The sequence below is a fragment of the Dermacentor albipictus genome, unplaced genomic scaffold, assembly GCF_038994185.2.
Source record: "Dermacentor albipictus isolate Rhodes 1998 colony unplaced genomic scaffold, USDA_Dalb.pri_finalv2 scaffold_38, whole genome shotgun sequence".
Lineage (NCBI taxonomy): Eukaryota > Metazoa > Arthropoda > Arachnida > Ixodida > Ixodidae > Dermacentor > Dermacentor albipictus.
In genome coordinates this window covers 773,770-791,346 of record NW_027225592.1, presented here as the reverse complement: position 1 = coordinate 791,346, position 17,577 = coordinate 773,770, and the positions used below count along the sequence as shown (strand labels likewise).

Sequence of the window (17,577 nt, the reverse complement as noted above, 5' to 3'; positions counted from 1 at the left end):
CAATACTAACAATATCAGGTGAAAAAGCATTCCATTCGCTTATGGATCCCACAAAGAAAAAAATATCGAAAGACGAAACTCCTAAAAGCAACTCACGGACTTTCAATTTATGATCGCATGTCTTCGAGATATAAGATGGTGACTTAAGCACTTTTCTCTGTGAATGCATATTTTAAAATAGTAGGCATTGTGAAAAAATTTCAACCTACGACTTTGTCGGCGCTCTTTTATTGCATGCAATAACAATTTATTTTTACTTTCTGCCACATTTAATTTAAATTAAATTATAGGGTTTTACGTGCCAAAACCATTTTCTGATTATGAGGCACGTCGTAGCGGGGGACTCCGGAAATTTCGACCACCTGGAGTTCTTTAACGTGCACCTTAATCTAAATACACTGGTGTTTTCGCATTTCGCCCCTATCTAAATGCGGCTGCCGTGGCCGGGATTCGATCCCGCGACCTCGTCCTCAGCCGCCCAGCATCATAGTCACTGAGCAACCACGGCGGGTACATTTCTGTCACAGAGTGCATGCCCGCGCCCCTCTCAAGATGGCCGCCATTACCGCAGCAGCAGCAACACCGCCTGAACGGCGATGGGGAAGAGAGCTTCCCATTGTCCCGAGCTCGCACGACCTGTTTGGTCACGTGTGTCGCCTGAGCGCGGCGGAGGGACGACGTGGCTCGGCGAGCGGCAGAGCGGCTTGGAAGACGGAGCAGGTTGGTCGGGCACCGGGGGACAGCTAAAGATGTGGTCGGCAGGCTGAAACCTCCAGGCCGAAGGCTTCGCCGTTCGACCGACAGACGGTGCAAATCCGTCAGGATCTTCGGCAGCGAGGTGCCAGCAGCCCGACGCTCTTCAGACCGGGATCTCGGCAAGCACGCCACAGTTAAGCCTCGTGTTCCAGCCCACTCTCAAAACTTTCCGCCGGACTCTCTTTTCTAATCGCGTTTAATCTTTCATTTGTTTATCCAAATTACGGCTGTACATGATCACACCAAGCGTACCGGAACCTTGGAAGAATGCTAACATAATCCTAATTCATAAGAAAGGGGACGCCAAAGACTTGAAAAAGTATAGACCGATCAGCTTACTGTCCGTTGCCTACAAAGTATTTACTAAGGTAATCGCAAATAGAATCGGGAAAACCTTAGACTTCTGTCAACCAAAGGACTAGGCAGAATTCCGTAAAGGCTACTCAAGAATAGACCATATTCACACTATCAATCAGGTTATAGAGAAATGTGCGGAATATAACCAACCCTTATATATAGCTTTCATTGATTACGAGAAAGCAGCAAAAATTGTGGCAAATGCCGCAATTTCCTTCTTTCCTTCGCTCCTCTCTCTCTCTGTGATCTTTGCTTTCCCCTTTCCCATTCCCCCGGTGTAGGGTAGCCAACCGGACGTTATTCTGGTTAACCTCCCTGCCTTCTTCTTTTCTCTTTCCTCCTCCTACGAGAAAGCATTTGATTCTGTCGAAACCTCAGCAGTCATGCAGGCATTAGGAATCAGGGCGTAGACGAGCCGTATGTAAAAATACTGAAAGATATCTATAGCGGCTCCACAGCCACCGTAGTCCTCCATAAAGAAAGCAACAAAATCCCAATAAAGAAAGGCGTCAGGCAGGGAGATACGATCTCTCCAATGCTATTCACAGCGTGTTTACAGGAGGTATTCAGAGACCTGGATTGGGAAGAAATGGGGATAAAAGTTAATGGAGAATACCTTAGCAACTTGCGATTCGCTGATGATATTGCCTTGCTTAGTAACTCAGGGGACCAACTGCAATGCATGCTCACTGACCTCTAGAGGCAAAGCAGAAGAGTGGGTCTAAAAATTAATCTGCAGGAAACTAAAGTAATGTTTAACAGTCTCGGAACAGAACAGCAATTTGCAATAGGCAGCGAGGCACTGGAAGTCGTAAGGGAATACATCTACTTAGGGCAGGTAGTGACTGCGGATCCGGATCATGAGACTGAAATTATCAGAAGAATAAGAACGGGCTGGGGTGCGTTTGGCAGGCATTCTCAGATCATGAACAGCAGGTTGCCATTATCCCTCAAGAGAAAAGTGTATAATAGCTGTGTCTTACCAGTACTCACCTACGGGGCAGAAACCTGGAGGCTTACGAAAAGGGTTCTACTCAAATTGAGGACGACGCAACGAACTATGGAAAGAAGAATGATAGGTGTAACGTTAAGGGATAAGAAAAGAGCAGATTGGGTGAGGGAGCAAACGCGAGTTAATGACATCTTAATTGAAATCAAGAAAAAGAAATGGGCATGGGCAGGACATGTAATGAGGAGGGAAGATAACCGATGGTCATTAAGGGTTACGGACTGGATTCCAAGGGAAGGGAAGCGTAGCAGGGGGCGGCAGAAAGTTAGGTGGGCGGATGAGATTAAGAAGTTTGCAGGGACGGCATGGCCACAATTAGTACATGACCGGGGTTGTTGGAGAAATATGGGAGAGGCCTTTGCCCTGCAGTGGGCGTGACCAGGCTGATGATTATGATGATGATATTTTTCATTTGTGTCGCGTATTTTTTGTTATTTCGCGAGTGTTAATAGTTCACACGTGGTGGGCTAAGTGTCGTGCGAGTGGCGTCAGGCCGTGCGCTGTGTGACCCGCACGCCTTCAGCGAACTAGACCCACTGCTGGTAATTTGTATGTTCTTTTTTCGAGTAGGTCTCGCGCATGACTTTATTTTATTAAATTGGATGTGTGTATTGTAAGTCGCCTCCCGTTTCATGCCTCTGGTTCACGGTCGATCAGTCGTGAACCTTATCGCCGGTCAGCAGTCGAACCCTCAATAAACGCACGCAGGGTGGGTTTGTTGTCGCCCCATCCCCTCCGGTTCGGAGAGTGCGAATTCCCTCGCCACCAATCTTTGACAATTTCATTTCCTGCTATACTAATTGTTAAGCAAAGCCTCATTGCCTTATTTTGCACTTCTTCAAGCTCATTCGTGAGATCGCAACAGAAGTAACCGTATTGAACTAAACGACGAACACGAGTGAAATACAATTGTTCTTTTGTTGTGTCTGGTAATCGACTGAATTTAGGACGTAAGAAACCCAGCGGATTCTTTACCTTATTTCCTATTTTCGCATTTTGCCTATTCCACCTTAGTAAGACGTAATTAAAATTTGCAGATATTTATATTCATCAGCCTTCTTTAAGGTCATATTACCTAAAGTATAAGTGCATGACTGAAGTACACGTTTCCTTGAGACGATGATAGTTACACATTTTTGAACATTCAACGAAATTTCTAACCTGATTCTACCAAGCTATTATCAGGTGTAAATCAAACTGCAATAATCTAATATCACGCTCGCTATTTCTGACCTACAATTTCCTGCAAACATTCCAAATGAAGACGCAACATTCCTTGTAATAACATTAGTAACGAGTGAAAACAAAAGGGAACCTATAGTGCATTCCTGAGGGACACCTGAGGTCACTTGGACCATAAGCATGCAGAACAAACGCCGATAAGAACCACAGATGCTGTCTTTTGGAAAGACACTCGGTAACCCAATTAATGAAACGGTTGTGCAATTCATAGGCCCGAAGTTTTTTTCGATAAGTAGATTGTATGTAACTAAATGAAATATATTTTTGAAGTCCAGAAATATGCAGTGAATTAGTTTGGTTTTGTCTTCTTGAGAGGCCAGGTCGGTGCAAGAAAAAAGTTCATCTTAACGTGTCACAGGCTACAAGAACAACAACAACCTTCTTGTGCGCAAACAAACAGGGACGAAGAATAGGGGCAACACAAGGACGAGCGCTTTCTAACAACTCAACAGAGCACGCGCTATAGCCGTGCTCTGTTGACTAGATCGCGCAGATCCGTGGGTATTTAAGCAGGTGGTTCTTCAAAAATAAAAGCAGTTGTTAGCAAGCGCTCATTCCTGTGTTGCCCCTATTCTTCGTCAGCGCTATAGGCGTGCTCTGTTGACTAGATCGCGCAGATCTGTGGGTATTTAAGCAGGTGGTTCTTCAAAAATAAAACCAGTTGTTAGAAAGCGCTTGTTCTTGTCTTGCCACTATTCTTTGTCCCTGTTTGTTTGCGCACAAGAAGCTTTAAGATGAATCTGTTCCAACTAGGCCGACTCGCAGTAATGCTTCAGAAAAAAGTTCTCAGTTGAACACGAAAAACCTTGACTAAAGCATGGCTAAGGGAGCTGAAAAAAAAATGTGTTTAGTTGAATACGACATGAATGAACTGTAAGTGATGTTTTCCATTACCTTGCCTATAATGCTTGTTAGAGAGAAAAATCTGTAGCTCTGAGGGTTGTTCCGTCATTCGCTTTTATGAATGGGTAGAACCCAGCAAATTTTCAATGACCCGGTAAAGAACTTTCGAAGCCCTTTCGAAATCACAGAGAAAAGGAAAAGCATAGAATCCCTACACAGCTCATATTCTGCCTCGCCATTGTCGCGATTGTGGTTGCGTCTTACGGCTGGTTAAAACTAACCTTCTTTGACACTGAAACCAAACGTGGCAAACTAGCGTATGCAATAGTCGTTGACAAGTTAGGTCAGTGCACCAAAGGCATGCCTGCGAGCCCGCTTTCTGGACCCTGTGCTGAAAAGCGCAAATAACAGTGGGCGTAATGGGCACATTTCCTTCCGCGCCATCGACGCACGCATAAAACATATGCAGCGAAGCCAAGGGCCCTGTCACGTAAAACTATTCCAATCTGGGTTCATTCCAATCTCCGGACATCGTATTTACGTAACGACTGACGCAAGCATCGGGCGGTAACCCGCAGCGTTGTTTGAAAAGCCCAATCAAATGCGCTCCTCGTTTAGAGGCGGTCACATGTTTTGTTTTTTTCAAAGCGAACAGCGCTGCCTACATTGAGCAGATCTTAAAGAATTAGATGAAAAGAGGCGAGGAGTGTGCTCAAGTGGAGAGGGGTTAGGCAGGTCTGAGCCAGTACAGTGAAAGTAGATAACCGGCTGAAGAGAGCGGTGCCTGCGTCTGTGATTGATCCGCTTCCGCGTACTTAGCTTGCGTTGGCTGATAGAAAATCGCAGCGGGATCGAACGGAACGTTAAGGATGCCGCCAGAACAGCTCCTCAGCAACAAATAGTTGGCAAAGTGATCTTGTATACGTACCCAAAGGGCTCGATAGAGTTGTACTGCCATAAAACAATGTTTATTATACGCAAAAAAAAAAAAAATCCATGCTCCCCGGCTGCCCCGAGTACCTAGTGCCAGAGCAAACGGCGGGCAGCCATCTTTTATTTCTTTCTGAACACGGCTGTGTCCGGCTATTCAGAAAAAAAAATTGGTTTTGTTCGATATAGTAATGCGTTTTTAACGCGTACGCGTTACTTTGACACAGTGAGTTTTCACGGTTTTGTGACGTCGCGCGACAGATAGGCGAAGTGAGCGCAGCCCGGAAACGCTTCATCAGTGACAGAGTATTATGGCGAAAAAGGCGTCGAATCAGAAATAATTATTTTCCTTTCGTTCGGTCTAATCATGCATAACCAGTGTGCACACATCATATCAGATGGGGCGTTTTCGCGGTTTTCGTGACGTCACGTTAGAGACTGATGAAGTGGGGGGTGGCCCGAAAATTGTTTGACCGATCATGGAGGACTCATTACAGAATTGAAATAGAAAAGTTTGGAATAGCTTTACGTTATAGGCATCCCTATATTTAACAAAGCCGAAGGGGCTGCAGAAAGATTCGCCTAAATTGAAAGCTTAGATAAATCGAACACGCTCATAACATTATGCGAATACCAAATTTCCGCACTTATATAATGCGACAGTGAGAATATTGGGCCCGTCTTGCGTTTCTTCATGAAAGCTGCAAACCATACAATTAACATTAATGACAGCCGTCACATGACCTGAATGCAGGCCTGACGTATGTCCCAAAACATTTTTGAAAGGACAGACAACCGCTCGGAACATGAACCGAGATAACCCCACTGTTGGAACGATTCCCTATTCTAATGGCTAAAATGAGTCATGTGTTTCTCATTCAACGTGAATTTGTATTTTTAATACATCACTAAAAGTCGCGAAAAATGACCGTTGCCACCCTACGCGGGAAAAACATGAAGCTGCATAGGAGGCTCACCACGTAACCTTCTACTAGTATATGGGACTCCTGGTCTTTTTATTAGTATTGAAATGCAGTACATTTTTTTATTAGCATAAGTTTTCCTTGACTTGCAATATACAGATTAGCCTTCATTTGTAGTGAGCAGAAAAGGGGCGCTGCTTCGCCTTCGCTTTCGATGAGTTTGCGTGGATCGTCTATTGACACAACAACGATGACGGGAACCAGCCAGCCATGACGTAGGCATGTATTTGGGGGAAAAATGCGGTACAAATATAAAAAAATATTTGAACAGCAACGCGAACTTATTGCACTAGCTTTTTAATTGCAAAACTGGTTGAAAAGGTGAAAATATAGGTGGTGAAGCACAGTTACACTCACTCCTGTGAAAGCAGGACGATGGGTGGCTTTCACAATTTGCGAGGCAGGCTATCGACATCGCTCTCACTTCTCAGCCTTCCTGGTGGAGCGACTCTTACTTTGTTAGAGGCTGCTCAGATTGGAAAATTCTGCTTACCAAATATCCACGCGCTTTTGGAAGTAGCCGCTGCAGATGTAAACACTGTCGAGGGTGAGCTTTTAGTTGGCCCATAAAAAACTTGGTCCTTAAAAATCGGCTGTAAGGCCCTTTCAATTGAGTGAGACCTCAAGTTCACTTCGTTGGTCAAAGTTTTCGATGCATTGATTCTTTTACAGCGAAGCTGTGTATGGCTAGGGTTCCGTGCATTTTTGTTCTGCGTGAACAAAACTATCATCAAGAATGGTTCATAGCCCCGTAAGCATTCATGCTCCCGTAAGCAAGCAAAAAATACTACGGCTCATAGGCGCGTAAAATGAAGCAAGCAGTGCTTAAATTCTTTCTAATCACGCATGCAACATATAAAACAGCATGTCGAAAGCTGTCATCATCAATGGCGCATGCCCCGTTAAGCAAGCAAAAAATGAAATGACTCATAGTCCCGTAAGGTTGATGGCTCATTTCCGTGAATTATCTGTGATGACTCTACCCCTGTTGTCGTGACTCAATGTGCATGCGTCAGTACCAAAAATGGAACGACTTATGCGTTCCGTGTTGCAGACTTCCCTTGCGATGCCACACCGCTCCGACCCGGCCGACCACCCAGTGGCGTAAGTGCATCGATTTGACATTATCAAAGAATGTTATTAAAAAAATAAATTATGGGGTTTTACGTGCCAAAACCACTTCCTGATTATGAGGCACGCCGTAGGGGAGGACTCCGGAAATTTCGACCACCTGGGGTTCTTTAACGTGCACCTAAATCTAAGTACAAGGGTGTTTTTGCATTTCACCGTGGCCGGGACTTGATCCCGCGACCTCGTGCTCAGCAGCCTAACACCGTAGCCACTGAGCAACCACGGCGGGTAAGAATGTTATTGGGGTTGCGAGTGAAATAATGCCCCCCATCAAGACAATAAATGAGTTCGTCTGTGGTCCGCCCACTCGCTTCTGCCCAACCTGGAGGGTTTTGAAGAAAGACCCGCTCGTGTCATACCACGAAATCACTTCAAATCATAGGTTAGGATGTAGAATTTTTTTCCACCTCACCTAAAGCTACAAAAAGCACAGGCCATCACTTACAGACAGTTGCAGACTAGAACATACATCACACCAACGACACTAAGCAGGATCAATCCACACCTTTCTACTGAATGCCCACACTGGGGCCACTAATACAACTTCGAACACTTGCTCTGGCTGTGCCCTGCCTACGCACCTACGTGGGCAAGGACTTTCCTGACCAGTCCTACTGGGAATCGGCGCTCAGAAGCACAGAGTTCATCACTCAGCTCAAGGCTCTCCAGAGGGCCCAGGCCGTCGCCGAAGGACCCTGTCTACCGGCCCCGACCTGGGTGGAGCCACCGGATTGATTCAATTCTTTCTCCTCAGGACTTAAATAGTTCGCACTCACTCACTCAATCACTCATAGCCGCGTAATGCAGAGGCTACAAGCACTCAGCAGAGTGAAGCAAACAGTGCTCAAATACTTTCTAATCGCGCATACAACATATAGAACAGCATGTCGAAAACTGACGTCATAAATGGCGCATACCTCCTTTTAAGCAAGCAAAACATGCAATGACTCATAGTCCCGTAAAGTTGATGGCTACTTACTTTGCGTGAATGAGCTGCGATGACACTAGCCCTGTTGTCGTGATTCAATGTGCATGCGTCGTTACCGAAAAGGGAGCGATTTATGCGTTCTGTATTGCAGGCATATCCCTTGCGATGCCACACCGGTCCGGCCCGACCGACCATCCAGCGGCGTACGTGCATCGATTTGGCCAAAAGCGTGGCAGTTTCGGGCGAGTTGGTATGTCATGACTGTTTTATGCTTGTAGCGCAGCTCGGAAGAGCAAAAAAGGAATAAGGTAGGGGTAATCAAAGGGAACGGGAAACAGAGTGAGCGCTAACTTCCAACTGACAGTATATTTCGTGACACGAGACTACTTATACACTCGGCAAACCATATGACATCAGGAGATAACAAAGACATGAAGCAACAAAACCGATAGTAACCAAGTGGTAACATTCAGACAGCCTGTGGCTGCAGTCGGAGATACGCCAATTCATTGTTTGATAATGATAATGAAGGTGAGCTTACACATGCATGGCCCAGACCAATGATAGCCTTTGCTTCGATGATTTCTCTTGTGAGCTGATTACGACTGCGACCAAGAATGACGCATTCCTCTAAGACAGGTTTGCAACCACACGTTTTGCATTGCTGCGCAGCACTGCAAAACGATGAATTGGCGTATCTCCGACTGCAGCCACAGGCTGTCTGAATGTTACCACTTGGTTACTATCGGTTTTGTTGCTTCATGTCTTTGTTATCTCCTGATGTCATATGGTTTGCCGAGTGTATAAGTAGTCTCGTGTCACGAAATAAACTGTCAGTTGGAAGTTAGCGCTCACTCTGTTTCCCGTTCCCTTTGATTACCCCTACCTTATTCCTTTTTTGCTCTTCCAAGCTGCGCTACAAGCATAAAACAATCAATTTGGCATTATCGAAGAATGTGATTGTGGTTGCGAGTGAAATAATGACCCCCCATAATGACAATAAATGAGTTCGTACATTTGTTCAAAATTATGTGTCGCCTCCGTGTCGTGTGCTAAACAGTTTCGCTGGTCAACCACCTTCACACAGTGAAAAGGCTCATGATTTTTTTTATGATTACTTTTTTACAGGGTTTTGTTGTGCGTACAGAGTTCGGTGGGACTTCCATGGCGCGGGCTCCTTCTTCATGACACTTCGCCCCTCAAGAAAGCCCAGTGTCCGGGCGGGGAACGCATGCGCTTATTTCGTTAACCTGTGGGTAACCAGTGCCTGCGTTGGTTTCAACCCACGACCTATACCGCTGCCGAGGTGCACTCTCTATTACGCTGCCATGGTTGCCGTGGTTATTGGGCTCCATGAACACCAGTCGTAGAATCGAAGTTGATGTTCACGATAAACGCCAACTCGCTCAATTTTTTGTTCTTTTGCGTTAATTTCGCTCATAACAAAGTGAGGATGCTTTCATTGCTGATTAGTTTATTCACAATATAAATCTTAGAGCAGAAAGGGAGAAAGGGCGGCCAATACTGCCACATGGCGCCTTCCTTTGGTGCAGGCAGCAATGCTTATCCTTCCTGTGCTTCAAACACGGTGTAAGTAGAGATAAAAACAGGAGGTGACTGGCAGAGACCTTAGACGGAATGATCGTTTCGCTACTCTGCTACTCTCCTTGGGGCCAAAAAAATTATGATAAAAGAGGAGAAGATAAAAAAAATTGTATCCGCATGCTCTACCTCTTCAATTTTTTTTCCCGATGCACACTAGCGTATTTAAAGGCGTTCACACCGGCGTTGGCTGAGACGACTGTGCAAGAATCCTGGTCTCCGTAAGTGGAACGTCGTTACTCCTGCCGAGCGTGGCGCTGAAGACCTTTCTTCGTGCATTGAAACGATGACAATCGCAAAGAAAGTGCGCTAAAGGCTATTTGCATCCACAAGCTTCATATTCCAAACTACTAGGCATTCCGATGACGTAGGAGCAGGCATTAGTAATAAGCTACTCCAAGGCATGGGCGACAAATCTGAAAACTAACGACACAATCCTCACCAACTGACAGCGTTTATTGTTGGTGAAGAACGGTTGCAACACGGTGCAATATAAATGGCACTAGACCAAGCGCTGACTGCAAAAGTGGGCCCGGATCTTCAAAACTAATAATAATAATAGTTCCTACGATAGAATTTTACGTAAGAGCATATTTCTGCCAATCGTGACATTGGAAATATCATTAGCGAAGGCGGCTGGCTAGAGGCAAACAGCACTTACGCAGGAAAATCTTAAGAATTGGGCCGCTTAACTGGCGGCGTTTCCCGGGTTTTGCCAGTTCCGCAGCTTCGGGCCTGTTTTTCGAAGCTGTCTTTGGTTACCCTCCCACATTCGCCGTGGCTGCTGCTGCCGCTGGGTTGGTCTCCGTCTCACCGAATATATATATATATATATATATATATATATATATATATATATATATATATATATATATATATATATGTATATATATATATGTAGGACCGCTATATGTTTGCTAAATGCAAGTACCTGCGAAAGGGCAAAAATGACCTGTGCATAAAAGCGCACCTGTGTTTTGCGTAACGACAACAGCAAAAATCCTACAAAAACCTGTATGTACAATATCGCCTCAGTGGTACCTTTAGAGCACATTGACCTCATAATGACATAGCGCATTACACGTTTTCTATTTATTATTTGAGACACTCGATGTTATTTGATTTAGCCACTCGGTATGTGTCACGAGATGTGTGCCCTTTATTGGGCAATCCTACTGGATTGGTACGTGCCAGTGCGACAACAGCTGCCACATTGATAAAGGTAGCTAGATATGTGTCGCACTACTCTGTTCACGCATCTGTCATCGCCATTCTTTAATCGTACGCACATTCTTTATTCGACGACACCGCATTCCTCCTCGTGGCATCGCTGCGTAGACATCACACACTGCGCAACCCCCTTAACTTCGCTTCTGCATTTCGTCATAGCTTAGGAGCAGTGCACAAACAAAAACTGCAGGACCGCAAAGTTGTGACCTCATAGATGGTTAAGCAGAAACATTGCATTGAACTATGCGTCCAATAAAAAGATAAACACAATTTTACGCATCGCTCGCAGCTGTAGAGTATTTATCCAACCGCTTCGCTCCACATATATACTCTGGCATGTGCGTTGGTTCCGCATAATGTTTCTTTCATCATGATGAGAAACTGATAATGGCGAAAAAATTTTGCAAATATGGAACAATACCTTAAGGACACCGTACGTAGATGTCACCCCTATTTCAATGGTTTTTCTTCGCCATGATAAGTACCTACCAAACTCATAAGTGCGCCTTGGTACTTATTTGCCTTTGACCCTGCTGCCGTTGCTTTCGCTACAAACACGACCTGTACGCACACCGCCATATAGGGGAGAGGAAAAGGGGGGGGGGGAATGGCTAGACGCGCTGCTTCAATATGTGACAAGCGGCAATTTGGCGACAAGATGACAAACAAAGTGTTGCTAACCGGTTCATTGTCGCCCCCTAAAACAGCGAGTCCAGCCACGATGTTTCACTAACTAGCCCACGTCGCGGCGTTACTAGCAAAGGGGAGGGGGGGGGGGTAAGGAAATAGGGAAAAGGTATCTGGGCTAACACAGAGACTGACGAAGAAAGCAGAAGTGCTTTAACACCACGCACTTCAGAAGAGCTGGTATTCCACCAATTCGACCTTCATAAACTTACCCCCGTATTCACAAACCAAACTTAACTTATCGCGATAAGGTCACTTATGAAAGGACGAGAAAAGTATAAGTATAAGGAAAGAACAAGGTGCGTTTCGAAAACGCACCTTAACGCGCCATAAGTGTGCCTTATGAAAGGCACCCTTCACTCGTTAAGTGTTTTACCTGGGAGCGAGGATAGAGAATTTTTTGCTACGAAATAGATACCAAGGCCGATTCAAATAGGTCGCGAAGCTTCGGGCGAAAAGTGGTTCAGTACAGATTGTCACCGACATCAGCATGGGGGGTTATGGGAGCAGCGATCGAAGCGCGACTATGTTTGGAGGGAACAAACATTGGGAAAGAAAAACGCCTTTTTTAATTCAAACGAGACACAGTTAGATTCATTCAACGAAAATAAAATTCCTAGTCAATTTTATATATTCGTGATGAGTTAAATAAATACGTTTAATTTTATCATTATTAATAAATGCATTTCTTTTCAGCGCCCATCGCTACAGGGGGCGTTGACGCCACTATCACTCGCAGTGCAATGCACGTCTTGAAATGGGCAGACAGGCGCACTCGTATCACCTGTTGAAATACGCCCCCCTCACAATTTGTGATTTCTTGCTTGTCGAAGTTTGTCTGAATTTGGTGATGCGGGTAGCTTCACTGCTTCTTAATCTGTTCAGTCAAAAGTAGTGAGTTACGACCACCAGATAATTGTGTAGTTGTTTTCGTGCGACTGCGCTGGCCGACGGACTTGGCATCCGACAATAGGATCAGCACTCTACACCTAAAGCTTTCGTCGGCCTCCAAAGAAAGTATGTTCTGTGCAGGGATGCGATTTCGACAACCGTACGGCTGGCCTTTTCCTGCATCGCTTTCCGCGCTGAAAGCTCGAAACGCCCATCAAGTCGAATTGCGGGGCATTTGAATATATAGCTCCAAAGGAAGAACAACAAAACAAATTTCGCGCCTTCGAAAACAAAATGACGTCACTTCTGCTTTTAACGGACATGGCGTCACGTTATTTTTTCTTCCGCCGGAAGTGTTCCCACCACATACAGATGGCGCTAAGCCCCATGAACCGGCGATGGACCGCCATGCTTTGAACGTATGGGCTCCTATGGAAGCTTCGCTACCAGGTACATTTACCTTGTAGATACTTTGACGACGTTTAAACTGCTTTTATTATAAGAAAGCAATAATGGCATGCACACAAGCATCTGTACATAAATTATGTATAAACGCTTGATAAAACTTGATGAAACGCTCGCCGTTTTTGGTGAGTCCGCTATTTACGTCTGGCCACGTTGGTCTAATCCACTCGACGCAGTGCACGTTTTTGTACAGTGTTCTCCAGATTGGTTTTGTCCGTGTTGTGTTTGTATTTCGTTCGTCCGTGTTGTTTTGCCTTGTTATTACTTCCTTCGCTTTTTCTTGCTTATTTATAATTAGCTGTGCATTATTTTACTCATTTTTTATCAGTTTAGTTGTTTAAATAGTCTTAGTATTATCTTTTTTTGGTAAACCGCGTTGAGAATGGAGCGGCGCAAAATTAACTTCACGGACGAAGAGCGCACCATCCTGATGGACCTGATGGAGAGGCACCGCGATGTGCTCGAGTGCAAACGGACTGACGCGGTGTCGGTCAACGCAAAGAAGAAGACCTGGGAAAAGTTGGCCGAAGAGTTTAACAGTCGCCACAACGTCCGGCCACGAACGTCCAAGCAATTAAAGAAGTGCTGGGACAATCTGAAAGAAAAGTGGCGCCGTGCCAAAGCCGAAGACACGCGGGAGATATTCAAAACAGGTGAGCATTATTCCTCATGTGCCGAAATTTCTGCTTCTTGCTTGTATATATATTTGATGAAAGCACGGGAAGCCATCGCTACAGCTGATTTCTAGCGCACTCTGCAACAGCTTGTGCGTGTGCATACGGAACAGTGGCGAGGACATAATAAATTCATCGCCAAAAATAACGTTGCAGTAAACTTGCTTGATCGTAACATGCAGGCCAACAAAGGACGTGCCTACGCATGTTTGTTTTCCGCGACACACTTGCACGATCGGCAAATTTGCTCATGTTTTGGTTTCTTGAAGGCGTCGTTTGCTACCTCAAAGGACGTCTTGCTGTGAAAGAAACGCTACCTTATTTGTTTGCAAAGCGTGCTAATGCAGTCCTTGGGCGAACGCCATCAACTAGCTTTGTGTGTAGGCTTGTCGTGTGCTGTAATGAAATACCAGGGGCAAGGAAAACTTGGGCACAGTTGCAGTTCATTAGCATATGCCTGGTGCTATGTGCGTGTGAGCACGGCGACCTGTGTCTGTATTTCCCTTGTGCTCAGCTAGCAGGGCTTCAAAATGACTTAAGCTACATCATGATGTGTTCATATGTTTCTGCCAGTATTTTCGAAGTGGTGAAACTGAAGAGGTATCGTTATTTTGCTAACGTTGATATTTGCTTTTCAAAGGTGGTGGCGCCCCGGCAGGACGCCACATGAATGACGAGTTGCTCAGGGTCGGTGCAGTGGCAACTCACATGGCCACACGCCTTGTCAATCCATTTGACAGCGACTGCACTGGCCCTAGCACAGAGCCGACGCCAGCTGTAGCAGCACTGCTGACTTCGTCACAGCCGGGACGAAGCACTGATGCAGATGGTGAGTATGAGTTTATGTGCAATATTATATCTGGACTAATTATTTAGGAAACTAGATTTGCTAATACAGAAAGGCACCAAATGAGGCATTGCAGGTGGCTAATGAACAACTCGTTCTGTATTACGCATTTGACACAGCAGTATTGCAAGAAACTAAGCTACTTTTTAATGTCGAAGTGCTGACATTACTTTTGGGCATCATGGTGATGAGGTTGGAGCAGTGCAGCAAGGGTTTTATTTATGGTTTCGTATAATGGACACTATAACGAGGAATGATGCAGTCATTGGTTCTGTCTCAAAGGCTTCCAAAACTGGTTTTTGCAGTTGCATTTGTGCATTATTTCATTGTTTTCATGTCAGTGTTGCAAACGGAAATCCCTTATTTTTTACAGTGGAGTGGTTACATCGCCAAAGTTGTACGTGTGCAATGTACAGTACACATGGATCGATATGCTCTTGCACTGTCTGGATCCAGAGGAGATGTCATAATGTTATCTGCTCTGAACATACGAGAGGCACCATGCCTTGTGGAGATAACTGTAAATTGACCATGTTGTGTCGTGTACTCGATATATGATTAGCTGTGTATGTTCATGGGTGCCTATGCTGTGTGTTTGTGGTCATACATGTGTTTCATTTGTTGCCACATGCGTGTGGAATAGCAGGTAGACTTGCTATTGGGCAAACCTCTCCAGCGTTTCCAAAGCGCCTCTTTTTCCCATGCAATAGTGCCCATAATTTCCTGTTTATTATGTACCGTCAACAAGCAATATACACAGAAAGCCTACCTGTGATGCAAATAACTGTCAGCATAGACACCATTGGTTTAGTTATTTTCATGGCCCATGAAACAGAGAATGGATCCTAATATGAGGATGAGCGGCTTGTATGCAAAAGTTTGAATGCAACCGCATAGTTATTACTGTCACCGTTTCATTCAACCTGCTTCAGCTGGATGCACCAGCAGGAACATGCTGTATTGTTGTGTGCTCACGGGCTTACATTGTGTCAAGTTCTTTAGTATGTCCTAATAGTAAGTACAGTGCAGTATTTTGTTCAACATCGGTGCATTATGTAGCAAGGCAAAAATGTCTGTATAGCTCACAGCGCACTCGTAAAAGTGGATTGTAAAAGGTACAAGCACTGTGGAAACGACACTAATGTCAACTCTGATTGCAATAACTTTGCAGATGCCGACATGGACTATGATGACTCCTGGCAGTGGGACATCGAAAACCAGGACGAAGCAGCGGCTTCGCAGTGTGCAGCGCCACCAAATGCTGAAACTGCTCAGCTTGTACCAGAGCCAGCAGCACCCCTAGCTACATGCCCACCAGCTCCAGCCCCGCCAGCTGCTGTGCCGCCAGTGCCGACAGCCCGCCGGCGGATAAACGCAAGCCGGTCATCCTGCACAAGGGATGATGCTGTGAGGAGCGAACTTGGTGCTCGGCTTGCTTCACTCACAAAAGATGCTCAGAGAAAAAGGAAAGAGCACTTGCTCAAGATGAAGCTAACTCGTGAAGACCATGCACTTCGCATGGAACTCGCTCGTGAGGATCACAAGGATAGACTTGAGAAAAGGCAGGCAGAACATGCACAAATAATGGAAAATCTTAAAGCAAAGAAGGCCCTTATTGACCTAAAAATGAAGGTTCTGCAAAAACAGAATGAGTGAGGCAGAAGAAAAAGTTTTCGTATATGATCATATGCCGTATTTACTCGCATAATCACACTTCTTTGTCAAAAAAATTGGTGCAAATCCAGGGGTGCGATCATTGTACGAGTTAAATTTCCCACGAAAAGAAACTTTTTTTTGATCCCGCATTTGCAGCACGGTGACAAGCAGGCGGCTGCCGTTGTCAGTGTGGGACACCGAAACAAAAATGACGGCCGGCGGAGCAAGCCGAACGCGATTATTGTTCTTCTTGTAAGTACATTACATGCATTGAAACAGTTTCTTCCGTATCAGTAATGAATAATGTTAATATCGGCACGTTTGCGACATAGCCATGTCTACTTTGAGGAGACAGAAACAGAGATGGGCACGCTTAGCTGCCAGTGACACAGAAACACATAGCGGGCATGCTGTGGAAACTGCGACATATGTCTTCACTGTTATCCTAATATGGCACGTTTCCACTAAGGGTGGGCGAATATCTTAGCTGCGTTACAAGCATGGGCGTATGAATAGGGTACATTTGTAACTTATCAGCGTAAACGTGGCCACTATTGTTGCCGCCCGCGATTTGTTGCGTGCCCATGAGTGCAGACGAGAGGAATCAAAAGGCACCCTTTATGTTGTTGCTGTTGACCAAATCCATTATGATGCCTACAAACAAAGCCGAGGCAAGCTTGGTTGTAGTTTTTCTTTTCATGGAAGTGCAGAAAGTGATCGCATCTGCTTAAGAATGTTCGGTGCATGCAGACCTCTTGGTATGTTTTCAAGAATCGTTTGCGTAGCATTTGACAGAAGGTAAGTGCGATCATCATTAGCTAGACTTGGCACACGACATATCGCTGCGACAAGTTCAGGGTGCGGTCATTACACAGGAAAGAAAAAGTTGAATTTTGACGACAAAATTCAGGGGTGCGATCATTATGCGAGTGCAATCATTATGCGAGTAAATACGGTATGTCTTGTAATATATGTTTCGTGTATATCAAAGTACATGGGCATTGTGCAATTCTGCCACCATCAGAATGTATCAACTACCGCAGCTTGGATCAAACGTGTAACCTCGAGCTCAGCAGCCCAACATATAGCCTCTGCATTAGTGCCAGTTTGCCTACATTGTAGCTGAAAATTAAATTAAACTCTGGGGCTTTACGTGCCAAAACCACAATCTGATTACGAGGCACGCCGTAGTGGGCCACTCCGGGAATATGGACCACCTGGGGTTCTTTAAAGTGCGCCTAAGTACATGGGTGTTTTCAGATTTTGTACATTGTAGCTTTGTACTCTTTCTCTCTCTCTCTTGTGATCCTCACACTGTATTTGCAGCATCAACAAATGATTGCATT

The 17,577-nt window shown here is 45.2% G+C and overlaps 1 protein-coding gene and 1 long non-coding RNA gene across 2 annotated transcripts in view; one reads left to right on the top strand and one right to left on the bottom strand.

Annotated features, from left to right (window-relative positions):
• The window catches only part of LOC135916919 (tachykinin-like peptides receptor 86C), a 386,707-nt gene that overhangs the window by 209,215 nt on the left and 159,915 nt on the right, over positions 1–17,577 (bottom strand). The gene's annotated exons all lie outside the window — the stretch shown is intronic.
• LOC135916920 (uncharacterized) lies at positions 4,044–9,537 on the top strand. The gene is made up of 4 exons (XR_010569104.1): positions 4,044–4,237; positions 7,175–7,224; positions 8,331–8,429; positions 9,308–9,537. It is a non-coding gene; the product is annotated as an uncharacterized lncRNA (long non-coding RNA).